Source organism: Falco rusticolus, chromosome 18, assembly GCF_015220075.1.
Source record: "Falco rusticolus isolate bFalRus1 chromosome 18, bFalRus1.pri, whole genome shotgun sequence".
Lineage (NCBI taxonomy): Eukaryota > Metazoa > Chordata > Aves > Falconiformes > Falconidae > Falco > Falco rusticolus.
This window is the reverse complement of record NC_051204.1, coordinates 1,447,465-1,459,518: the sequence shown is the minus strand read 5'-3', so window position 1 is coordinate 1,459,518 and position 12,054 is coordinate 1,447,465.

Genomic DNA, 12,054 nt, shown 5'->3' with positions numbered 1-12,054 from the left:
AGGGGAAGGCAAAAGGGTGCCCAAGGCAGAGCTTGGCTGCAGCATGAAGGAGTAGGATGAGACCCCCGAGCTGGCTGGGGCTGCCCCAGCGCAGTGAGCCCAAGGGCGAGTTTGGGGTGCAGGGGGTTCGGCTGACCCCTTATGCTTATGAAAGCAAGGTTCTGTCAAATTAGACACCCCCCTCTTGTAGTTGACACAAGAAAACATTCTCAATTTTGATAAGTAAGCAAGTAGAGCACGGAAGGGACAGGCTGGTGTTCTGCAAAAAGGCCGTGCGCGGGGACAGTGACCATTCCCACAGGGCCAAAGCGCACCGCCCACAACATCACTTGAAAATGTAGCATCTTCCTGCCTCCCTCGGAGCTGCCCATCACTATGCGTCAGTATTTACGCTTATTACCTCGTTGTCCACTTTCAGATCTCTCTTCTTTTCCATGATGTTCACAAGAATTAATGACGTTTGCACTGACTTTGTGCCAAGACCACTGCTACTCACGCTGGCTAACAGCCCGTCGTTGCTTCCTTTGCTTCCACCTGTATGAAACCATTTGCTTCCACCTGTCTGACATTTAGTTTGTAAATACTTTTGGGACATTTTTATGTCTTAGACTTGCATAATCCTTTCCTGCACGGTGTTCTGCCCCAAGGCTCTGCCCCTAGGCTACAGGAATACAAATAATAACAAAAGTGGAGGTAAAGAAATCAGTTTTGTAGGGAAAAAAGTTGGTACTGATGGAGGACTCGGCAGTGCTAGGTTAACGGTTGGACTTGATGATCTTAAAGGTCTTTTCTAATCTAAATGATTCTACGATTCCACGATTCTATGCTTTCGAACAAGATGGTGGCTCACAGCTAGAGAAAGCAGAAAGCCATACGGCCAGCAAACACACACACACTCGCACACGCCTCTGCCCGATCCGTGGTGAGGTCTCAGTGCGGAGCCCCAGAGCCCTGACACGGTTGTAAGGAGCAGGGCGATATAACACGCGCTTGGAGCCTGCAAGCTGCCCGCCTGCCAGCACAGAGCAAGAACAAAAATCTAACCCTGAAGCAGCGCTCGGTGATGCTGCAGAGCCCGTGGTGCCGTGGGCGTGCGGTGCCAGCCCGGGGGTCAGGGCAGTCGCCCACCCTGGGGCATCCAGCCTGGGAACCTGCACCGCTGCTGCGCCCGGCCAGCGAGGGTCCTTCCCACGGGATGCACCCAGCCTGTGCAGGGACTGATCCTGCTCAGGGCTGCGGGCATGGCGCAGGGCCAGCACGCAGCAGCTGGAGGGATGGAGGCGCAGCTGTCCTCAGGCTCTGGATGTTGTCCCCATCTCTGTGCCTTAGACACCCCATGGGACCCCCTCGGACCCTGTCCCAGCTTTCTGGTGGCAGGGAGCTGAGCCTGGGAATGCCACCAAGTGCTCTGTGACATCAGTTAGAACAGGGGCAGAGAGGTGACATCGGGCAGCGAGCCTGGGGTGCGCCCAAGGCCACCAGGGCAGTCACCCAGAGGTGAATCAGCCACAGGGTCCCTGGAGCGGGGCAGGGGGCTGCAGCACCCTCTTCCTAGGCAGCCCCCCGCACCAAAGCCACCTCCTGCCCTGCCATGGGCCCAGAGCTCTGGGTCACATCCTTCCCAGCCGTGGCCCCGCTGGGTGTGAGACCCCCAGGTGTCCGTGGGGCCCCATGGGTGCCCCTGTTGGCAGCTGAGCCAGGACAAGGAGAGGATGGACCCCAGCGAGCCGCTGCGGCCCCGCAGCCACCGGGGCTCAGCAGCAGCCACCACGGTGTGGCTCAGCAGAAATTCAGGACACAGCTGCCTGGTCCGGAGCCCCACCAGCGCCCAGGAGGGTGGTCTCATCCCGCAGGACTGCCGCAGCCAGCAGGACCTTGACGCCTAGCAGGAATGCCAAGTCCAGCAAGAAACCCACACCCAGCAGGACCTCCAAGTGGGTGAGGGGGTGCCTCCTCGGGCGGAGGGAGCCCGCATTTGCCCATTATTTCGGCCTCCTCATGTTCCCTACTTGTCCTTAAGGCGGAAAAGCTGCAGGACAGGACAGGGAGGGTGATGGAGGATGGTGCCAACAGTGCAGGGGGGCTGCCCCATGGTGCGTGGTGCTGTTGGCCAGGTCGTACCCACCCAGGCAAGGCAGCGTGCAGGAGGGACGTGCCCAAGGCAGATAAAGCAACGCAGGTGAGGGTGGGCAGCACTGGCCCCCACACACATTCTCACGAATTCTTTTGGAAGCATGTCCACACCCCAAAACTACGTGCCCATCAGCCATGCACACAACCCTCATCCCCAGCGGTGCAGCTAGATCATGCCAGGGGCTGCGTGTCCACCTGGGAAACACAGGCAAGGATTTGGCCTGGAGATGGTTCTGGCTGCTGCTGAGCACCCTGCTGTGGCCCAGCTTGGGCTAGACTCCTGCCCAGGGGCTGGGGACCCTCCAGAGACAGAGGACTGGAGCCCCCAGAACCGCCCAGATGGGGGTTACCAGGTCCCTCCCATTCCCCTCCCTGTGCTCCCACCATGCTCAGACAGTGTTTGGTGGTCTGGCTGCTTCTGGCCCCAGACCCCCTCTTCCTTCGAGGTGTCACAGAAGGAATGGCAGCCACGGGGTGAGATGAAGAAGAAAAATAAGTATGTGAGTGATGGCCCAGATCAGCCGCAGCAGCGAGCCTCACGGATCAGCAGTGCCACGGAGAGCTGCGCCCAGGCACGGCAGCGCGGAGCCCCCAGCCCCACCGAGGCAGCTGTCACACCCCAGGCAGGTAACACAGGGACCCTCTGGGCTGAGCCAGTGCCCCCCAGGTCTCTCCCCGGGGTGATCTGGGCCCCCAGTGCCGAGGGAGGGGTGCTGGGCAGGGTCACCTCGCACATGTCCGCCCGCTCCCTTGGTAGGAAGAGCATGTCCAGCCTGTGCACGAGTCCGTAGCACAAGGAGGGCGAAGGGCAGGATGAGGCTGGGCTGGAGCTGGATGGTAACCCTGCCCCTCATCCAGTTCCGCTGCGTTTGCTCCATTGTGCTCCTCTGAAATCCTCTGTCTGGAGGAACCGGAGAGATGCCACGTGGGCGACTCAGGCAGAAGATGTCCCTTTCCCACTGAGCCATGGTGACAAGACCCCCGTTTAGTTCACTGCTCCTTGACGCCAGTGGGCACGGCTGCTTGCAGGATCAGGCCCATGACCATGAGGACCAACTGCTGGGAGTCTGGACTGGTTTTCCCTCAAAAATCAGGACTGTGCCACTGTGCTGGCTGGTGTAGAGTGTGAGCAGCAGACTGACCTCCTGGGGCAGGTGGTGGAGGTGGTGGCTGCTCTCAGCTCCCTGGGAGAAGCCATCTGCAGGCAGCAATAGCCCCAGCCCTGCTCTACCTGCAAATTTTGGGCTGCGTTGAGGCTGTTGGTGTTGGGGACCACTAGATGGTGATGTCTGTACGTGCTCGGTCAGTTGCTTTCCACCTTCCTTTACTGCTTTCTGATCATCTCCCACTGCAGGTAGAGATCCCCCATGGAGGTTTCGGAGAGTGGGGACACCCTGCAACCCATCCCACAGACACAGCTCCTGCAGCAGCACCTCGGGGTGGGCTTCTCTGTAATGCTGCTCTTATTTCTGGCAGTGCTGAAGTGCTCCCTCTTCTTGGAAGCCATTAATACATCAACTCCTCTTGTAAACAGTTGTCAGTTAATAAATCCAAGAAGGAGCAAAGTGCTTCCTGATGCAGCTAGCAGCTGATTTAAGGTGCTCTCAGTTCCCATTCACGAGCCAGGACCGTCATTTCCAGGTCTCTAGGAAATTTTCTGAAATGAAAAACATCTCTCCAATTATTCTAGGAGAGCAGGCCAATGTTGGAGAGGTGAAGTCTCACCTACCCCCTGTGGAAATCTGCTCACCAGACTGGAATCACCAGGAGGCACCGGGACGTGCCTGTGGATGGTGAGTACCCTGGCACTTCAGGATTGTCCATGATCTGGAGCATCTGCTGGGCAGAAAGCTTAAGACTTAGGGAAGAAGAGGAGGAAAACGGAAATAAATAAAAAAAAGCCAGAATGATGGCATTTCCCAGGGCCCTAAATCACAGAACAATTCAGGTTGGAAGGGATCTCAGCAGGTCTGTAGTCCAACTTCTTACTCAAAGCGAGGTCAGCTGTGAGACCAGACTGGGCTGCTCTGGGATTTATCTGTTATAGGATCTCCAGGGCTGTAAAGGAGCCGGAGCTAACCTGGGATGAGAGTGCCATGCTCTGGGGAGAGCTTGGACCTCCAGACTACATCTGGCCAAAAAGGCCCCGGTTTGGGAAGCAGTTTTGGGGTAAGATTCCTTAAAATCACCCTATCTTTTATTGATATGAGTTCTCAGTGTTGTAAACTGCCCTTTCGGTGGGACACTTAGAGCTGCAGTTGTATTTTGGGCTCCCCTTCCTCAAACGTCTTTTCCCATTGACTAAGCTCCATCTTCCCCCATACCCCAGGGGACACAGTTGACATCCACGATGCAGATTCCATCACGGGCACCACGGATGTCCCCTGAACCAGCAAGGAGCTGCAAGAAGCCCTAGGACACACCACAGGGGGGACCGATATCTCCCTCCTTGCTCTCTGCTCCTACATGGCCCCTCCAGCCAACAACCCAGCGGCAGGAGCGTGGGGAGGCTGCTGGGTCTCTGCAGCTCATGCTTGGCCCATGGCTGGCGTGGGAGGCACCGTGCACTCAGCAGAGGTTAAATTCTCTCCGTTTCTCCCTTCCTTTTAATCTTGTGTTGAATTTTTGCTTTGCATTAATTTGGCACAGGGGGCACAGTGTGAACTCTGTGTGCCTCAGCAAGACGTAAACGCCATCCCTCAGCATATCAAAGAAGAAGGGGGCTGTGTCTGGAGTGTGTTACATATGGTGCAGCATGGAGGGAGGTGATGGGTGATGAATGGCCGTGGAAAATGAATTTAATCCTTCTTGGCCTCAGCATCCCCCCCTGCCTGGGGGGAGGGAGTTTCATTGCATTATTGTGGCTACAGTCCTTTAGATCCTGAAATGGAAAGGGTAGGTGAAAGGCAAAGGAGTCTCTATTATTATTATTAATAACCTTTTTTTGCCAAGTCTCTCTGCGCTGACTGCCAGCACGCAGAGGCGGTTTCCAACACTTTCTTGTTACAGAGGACGCAGCCGCTGTGGATAACCTGGGCTCCGACCTGGCCACGGTGGAGATGCACTTGACCCCAGAGCCGCAGGAGGTGCCCAGCCTGGCTGCTGCGGGCGGTGTCGCTCTGGCTGCCCTTTCGCTGCCATGGCCGAGGTCTGAGATCTCCCTGGAGAGTTGGTTCCTGTTGCTGGCGGGACGCCCTGCTCCATCCGAACACTGCCCGGGCCATACCCCAGGGACCGAGGTGACACCCAGGACCTCAGCTTCACCCTGGGTGCCGTGGCCAGCGAGGTCCGCCTGACCAGCAAGGAAAAGCTGGAAGCTTCAGGACACATGGAAGGTAAGACTAGGGATCTACGGTCTTTTTCTTTTGGGGGAAGCCTAGAAGTCTCTGGAAACCACCAGATTAGTTAAAAGCCTTCTGCATGCCTGTACTGGTGCTTGTCAGAGGACGCGGGTGCAAGGTTAACACGGCAGGTACACAAGGCAACGGGTTCCCTTAAAGTCATGCAGTGGCTCCCGCTCAGGTGGGGTGAGCGAGGGAAGTCTGGTGCTGCGGGACTGGATTGCTCCTCTGGCAGGAAAATCCACCTCCCCTGTCTCAGCGGGGTCTCGTACTTTATTTTCGTACCCCCACCTGCCACATGCTCTGAGGGGATGTTGTGCCCAATGGAGTCAGTCTGGATTCCCACCAGTGTAACGAGGAGCAAGCCACGGCACTTTTGCTTTCAACTTTCCCTTTTCCCAATGCCTGACCCTGCCCAAGGGCTCCGTCCTGCCTTGACTTGGAAGGAAGGAAGTTCTGACCATCATTTTGGGAAAGCCCCAAGCTTATGCAGTAGCTGCCACTGGGTCCAGCATCAGCACCTTGTCCCCTCTGCGCGCTGGTGCCCGTTATTTCCACCGACGCTGAGCTCTGCTCTCCCTCCACAGCTGACGGGAAGGTGAATCCACGTGAATCCATGAAGGTGGTGAGGACAGTCCAGCAGCCACCCCTGGGGGAAGGTGAGCAAGATCTCTGTAACCCACGTTGCTGCCAGATGACAGCAAATGCGACTAGTCCTTCAGAAGAAAACTCCCCGGCCACTGACCTTAATGAATGCTGGTAGCGAAGCTGTGCAGGCAGAGCCAGAGGCACGCCAGCTGCAGCAGGTTTCCAAAACTTCACTGCAGGGCTCAGGACAGCCACGTGCAGACTCACCGAAGCCAGACCAGCAAAACAGATTCCCATATTTACCAGCCTTCCTAGCTTAGCCACAGCACCTGGGTTGTGCAGCTGAGCTCCCAAGTACGGCATGCCAAGAGAAACCGTGTTAAACCCCGACTTCTCATCGAGGATTCAAACACGCTGTCCCCAGCCCGACTTTCCAACTGAACACATTTCCCACCAGCAACCCTAATATTGCTCAGGGCCATCAGAGGTAAACACAGCAAAGCTGGAGCTGCCGGAAAAATCAAAGCACGAGGCTGCTCTCAGCATGCTCCTTGCTCCATGTCGTAACTCCTGAGCCACGAGGGTGGGAAATCACAGTGTACGATGGCCTGCTTGAGACTGGCAAAGATTTACTTGACATCCCTCAGTTTCTCTTTCCCTTATTTGTCTTTCCACATGCAGAAAAAGTTGCTCCTTCTCCTGGCTGTGCTTCCAAAACCAGCATGACACCAGAGCCTTTGCCAAAGAAGAGGGTGAGAAAACCCCTGCCAAGGGAGACAACCAGGTGAGCATGGAGGTGGAAAGCGGGTGTGTGGAAATGCTGCTGTCCCTGGTCTGTCAGGTGATCACATGCAGGGGACCTGCCTTCACACTCATCCCTGCAGTGTTCTGTGTGTTGGCATCATCGATCTAGAGGAGACACTCTGAGGCACGGCTGGTGGATCAGGCTGGCCCTCTGAGCACCAGCCCCAACAAGGGCTGTGGGTCACAGAGCTCGCTCCATCCCATGTCGCAGTGTGGCCGAGGGAGGTTTCCAGGGCTGTCACCTCCTGGCTGATGTTCCTGCTTCCCCGCACACACCAAAAGCTGGCCTGAACTGGGGAAGACAGCAGAGATCCTGTTCTCAGCTCTGCGCAGCCTTGAGCAGTTAACAGGAGCTGCCGCACCGTTTCGCTCCCACCGCTGGCAGCACGGAGCTGGGTGGTGAGCTCTCCCCGGCAGCCCCTCCAGCGCTGCCTGGCCCGTAGGGCTGGGAGAAGGGCTGGCACCTGCATTGCTTGCTCCGGCTCCAGCAGCAGCAGCTGCCTATCGGTTGGTCCCTTGTCAGTGCGTGCCTCTGAGCTGTCGGTCTGTCCACCTCACTTTACACCTGTGTGTGTGGCGGGGACCTCGCGCGCATCCCTCAGCAGAGAACTGAGGGCAAAGCAGCAAAGAGCGCGGCAAGGAAACAAGAGAAAGTTACTGTCACCTTGCCAAGGGCTTCCTCCCTGGAAGGCACGTTGCCAGCACGGCCAGGAGCAGTTTGACCTGCAGCATTGCATGATCCTCCTGAGACAATAACCGGGAGTACACAAAGGAAGGGACAAACCCCCCATCCCAAGGATCTGGGGACCCGGTGATTGAAGGAAGGGTCAATACCCTTTTTGACAGCGTGATAACCAAAGCTCATGAGCAGAGCTAGGATGACACCAGCCACCTCACCCAGCACCTCATGTTAAAGACAGGCTCACCCTTCCTCTGCCCAGATTCCCCAGCTCCCCTGCATTCCCGTTAGCTGCTTTGCCGCTGGAAGTAAGGAACCACCCACCCCAATCCCAGTCCCACATCCCCGGTGGTTATAGTTCATCGTTTCCAAACGAACATAATACAGGTCGTGCCTCCCTCCCACCCGCTCCATCCACCATCTCCTCCCTGCCTCCAGCATTTGCTGATGCTTTCAACTTATTCCCCAAAGACCTGCATAGTAACATTAAACTTCCCAAACATTAAACTTCCCAGCCTGCAGGTGACCGCTAAGCAGCTGGGGATTAGCTTAAGCAGTCAAGAGGTGCACGATGAGCTGGTGCGTGCAGACACTGACAGTGAGAGCACCAGACCACACGTTACTGCTCCCCTGGGGGTTGTCGGGAGCTGATTTCTGGGCGTGCAGAGTGATCCTCTCTCCATGCGCCTTCCAAGCATTACTGGGCCGGAATGTTTCTTGAGCCAGGGGCTGTACTCGGGCTGCAGCATTTTAGCACTTATCAGGGACTGTCCTTCATGAATACATGTTGCACTTTTTGGACCTCTTTATGCATGCTGAAGTGCCGGGATCCACAGCCCAGCGACACGTGACAGCTTTAACAGCTTTTTCCCTACCCTTAGGTTTTAGTACTTTCTGCACTGCCAGCTCCGAGCCGCTTGCTCCAGCATTTCATTACAGGAAAAAACTGCCTTGCTGCCACGTGCCTGCAGGAGACAGGATGGTGGATTTCTCTGACTTTCTGGATATCATTAATGACAACATGGGTTTCACCCAGACAATATGCAAGTAAGAGGTATTCTACTCCAGCAAAAGCCTCACTTGTCCAGAGGTACCTGAATTTACCTGATTCTCAGACTAATTGGTACCCAGCATGAAATCAGCATCTGAGACCCAAAGAAACGAGGGCTGCCCTACTCAGACAAGGCAGCAATAGCCCACTGGGCCACGGCAGGCCAGCTCGGGTCAGCTCTGCCCCCATGGCCAGCCATCTCTGTGCTTCCCAGTCCCAGGGGCAGGAGCAGGAATCCAGCATTCGATCCACGTTTTCCTGGCTGCAAGAGCAAAGGCCAAACTCTTCTCTTACAAAATGGGACATGGAAGGAGTGGAAGACCTTACTTCCTTTTGGCAAACGATAAGCTGCAAAGAATTGTCCTCCCTGCTAGATACCTAACCTGCACTCAGCAGAAAATGGGGATGGATCCCCATGGCACAACTTGTCCAGATCTTCCTGGGGGCTGCTGGGATCTCTGCTCCCTTTGAGCTCTGTGAAGGGAAGACAAGGCCCAGTCACGGCTCTGCTCTGACCGCTCTCCTCCTTGCCAGCCCCTGGGAAAAATGACTCGGGCAGCTTTGAATCTGTGGATACCAGAGGAATCCTCCTCTTCAAAGTCATCTTGAAGCTGGTGGAGTTGGCAGCTCTGCCCCAGAGAACTCTGTTTCGGATTATTGGGTGAGCTGCCTTAGCTCCGTGAGCTAGAGGAGGGAGGTCCCCATTTTACTGGGATATTTGTGCCTCATGGAATAAAATATACAGAATGCAGGGGTGCCGAGACTAGATTTCCAGAACTGTTTTATATCCAGTTGGAATCCAAAAGCACTGGCATAGCTCAGCCATCTGCTCTGCAAAGACACTGTTGTAAATGCCACCATGTGTCCATCACACACCTTTGCAGTTTAAATATCCTCATGGACTCGGTCTTCCCAGATATGTGGGTGCAGGCAGCCAGCTCCGAGCGGGGCCTCGGGCTCTTTCACAGGACAATGACGCCCTCTTTTGTCTTATAGTCACTACCAGCCGAAGCTTAGGGACTGCACCGGCCAAGAAGTCTGGATGGATGGTAACTTCCTCAAGTGTCGCAGAAAGAATTCCCACAAAATTGGGAAAAAGAGAGATTACTTTATGCCCGCCTTTGTCGGTGCTGCCCGCGTCTCAGCCATGAGCAAAAGGGAGGCAGCAGCTTCCGTGAAGCACGTCAAAAGTAAGGCTTGGACACTGTCACTCCCAGTGTCCAGAAGGGGAGTCACTGAAGCCACGAGGGTGACAGCTCGAGTTTGCCACAGCTTCTTTTGTCCCTTCCTGGCACATGGCCTTCTCCCAAGGTGCAGGGCTGCTGCTTCGGGTATTGAGTTCAGCAAGGCTCAGGGTCAGCCCTGCCTTAGCAAACCTTTCCCAAAACCACCAAAAAGGCAGCTCGAGCAGACCTTGGGAGTCCCCCCAGCTCAAAACCTTCCCAGGGCAAGAAGCAAACAAACAGTTGTGGTGGGTTGTGCTCCGGGGGCTCATACAGTCAAAGGAATCGCCCTCCAGAGGTGTCTGCTGCAAACCACCCGCTGCAAAGCATCTAACAGGTGATCTCTGGGTTACCCTGACCTACCCGCACCCCTGCACCATGGATCACCGCAGATCGAGCACTCAATGCTGCAGCCCGGGGACTGGTGCCTTTGGGATCTGTGCCTGCCAGCGCCAGGCGTGCCGGATGGCAGCTGCTGTGGCCCACGGGTCAGAGGAGTGAGGGATCTGGGACTCACAGAGTCATTCCCCGGAGAGAGGAGGCAAACGCAGAGGCAGGAGGCAGCTAGCTGTTGGCTGCACCGTCAGCGACTCTGGGTGCTGTTTCCTTTTGCCCTGTTCAGGCAGCTCGTACGCCCAAGCACCCACCTTCCCACTCATTTCTGAACAAGATGCGACAACACTGGCAAAGCCCAAAAAGTGCTTGCAGGAGGTGGTGGCACAGGGGAATGAGTCAACCACTTGGTGTGAGCGCCGCTTCTTCCGCAACAGAAACCAGATGCAGGAGGTGGGAGACATGTGGAGCTTCAGCTGTGTAACTACCGACGGAGCTGAGGTGCAGGGACGAGCCTGCAAACCCGTGCTTGGTTTAACCAGGGGGCTGCTCTCAGAGATGCCCCTGGCATCACCACCGAGCACCCGAACACACCACATTGCCTGACAACAGACAGCCTGGGCAAGACACGAGCAAAACAAACCAGCGTCAAACATTCAAGAGTGTGAAATGTAGAAGGTAGCTGTTACACTTTGTCCTACGGGCACTGCAATTAGAGCAGAACTAAGTGTGACTGGTCACGCATGTAACCTATACATTAACCGTCTGGTGAATGCTTTAACCAGACGCAGGTATTAATAAGCAAATTTGTCCTGAGTGCAAGGAAAAACGAAACCAGAGGTATAATAATAACTTACTTATTAATTGTCAGCATGAATTGGTTATAGCCTGCCAGCACCACATCCTAACGTGCCACCGAGGTGCTTTTTGTCTTGTACATATGCACATGCTCTGAGCTGGGAAAAGCTGTGGGATTTCCCCACTGCGGTCCTGTCACTGAAAGGAGGAATAAGAAAACTCGTTAACGCCAGCGCAGCATGAAGAAGCAGGCCTTCTTTATTGCAGCACTAGATGCAATGGGATCATTCCACCCAACGTGCATGCCGTACGTTTCATTCAAACAAAATTATATAGTCCACACTTACAATTATGCATTACATTTCTCAGAAAAATCATGCATATTCGTTCAACAGGAGGTACTATGGTAATTAAGTGTTGAACATGCTCCTTACGGGTATCTCTGGGTCTCAAATAGTTGACCCTATAGTTACAGCTGACCGATCATTGAACCTTAATTTATTTCCTTTATATGGAGAGCCGCAGCAGAGCCCGTTTGTTTCATCAGTGACCAATGCAAAGGTCTCCCCAGCTACCAGAGTCTCCTCAGTGATTGTAAGTTTTATACGACCGTTTCCCTCTTAGGATAAAATTACAACCAGGGGTCACTCAGCGGTCTATCGATGGCGCTTCCTCTGAAACAAACAATGCGGTTGCCAAGCTCAAACAGAGCAGGTAAGGAATATAGTCGCAAAGCTAAACCAGCCAGGATGACATGTCACAGCCCCCTGCCTCCCCCCGGCCCCCCGCAGGCGCTGCTCCCAGCCGCCGAGCCCCGTAGGCCGCGCTCCGCCACGGGCGGCAGCCCAAGGCCGGGCCTGGCCGCCACCGAAGGCCGCTGAGCGCCGGGCGGCGGCAGGGGCTGGGCCCGGGGCCCTCCCTCACCCCACCCCACCCCACTGTACGAGACGTGAAGCGACAGCCGGGAACCGCCGTTCCCCGGCCACCCCCCGCGGCCGCCCCGCCGCTTCCCTCAGGCAGCGGCCGCCGCCCCCACGTGACCCACCCCCTTCACGTGACCGCCGCCCGCCGAGTCCCCTTTCGCGTCGGACGCGGAGGCCGGTA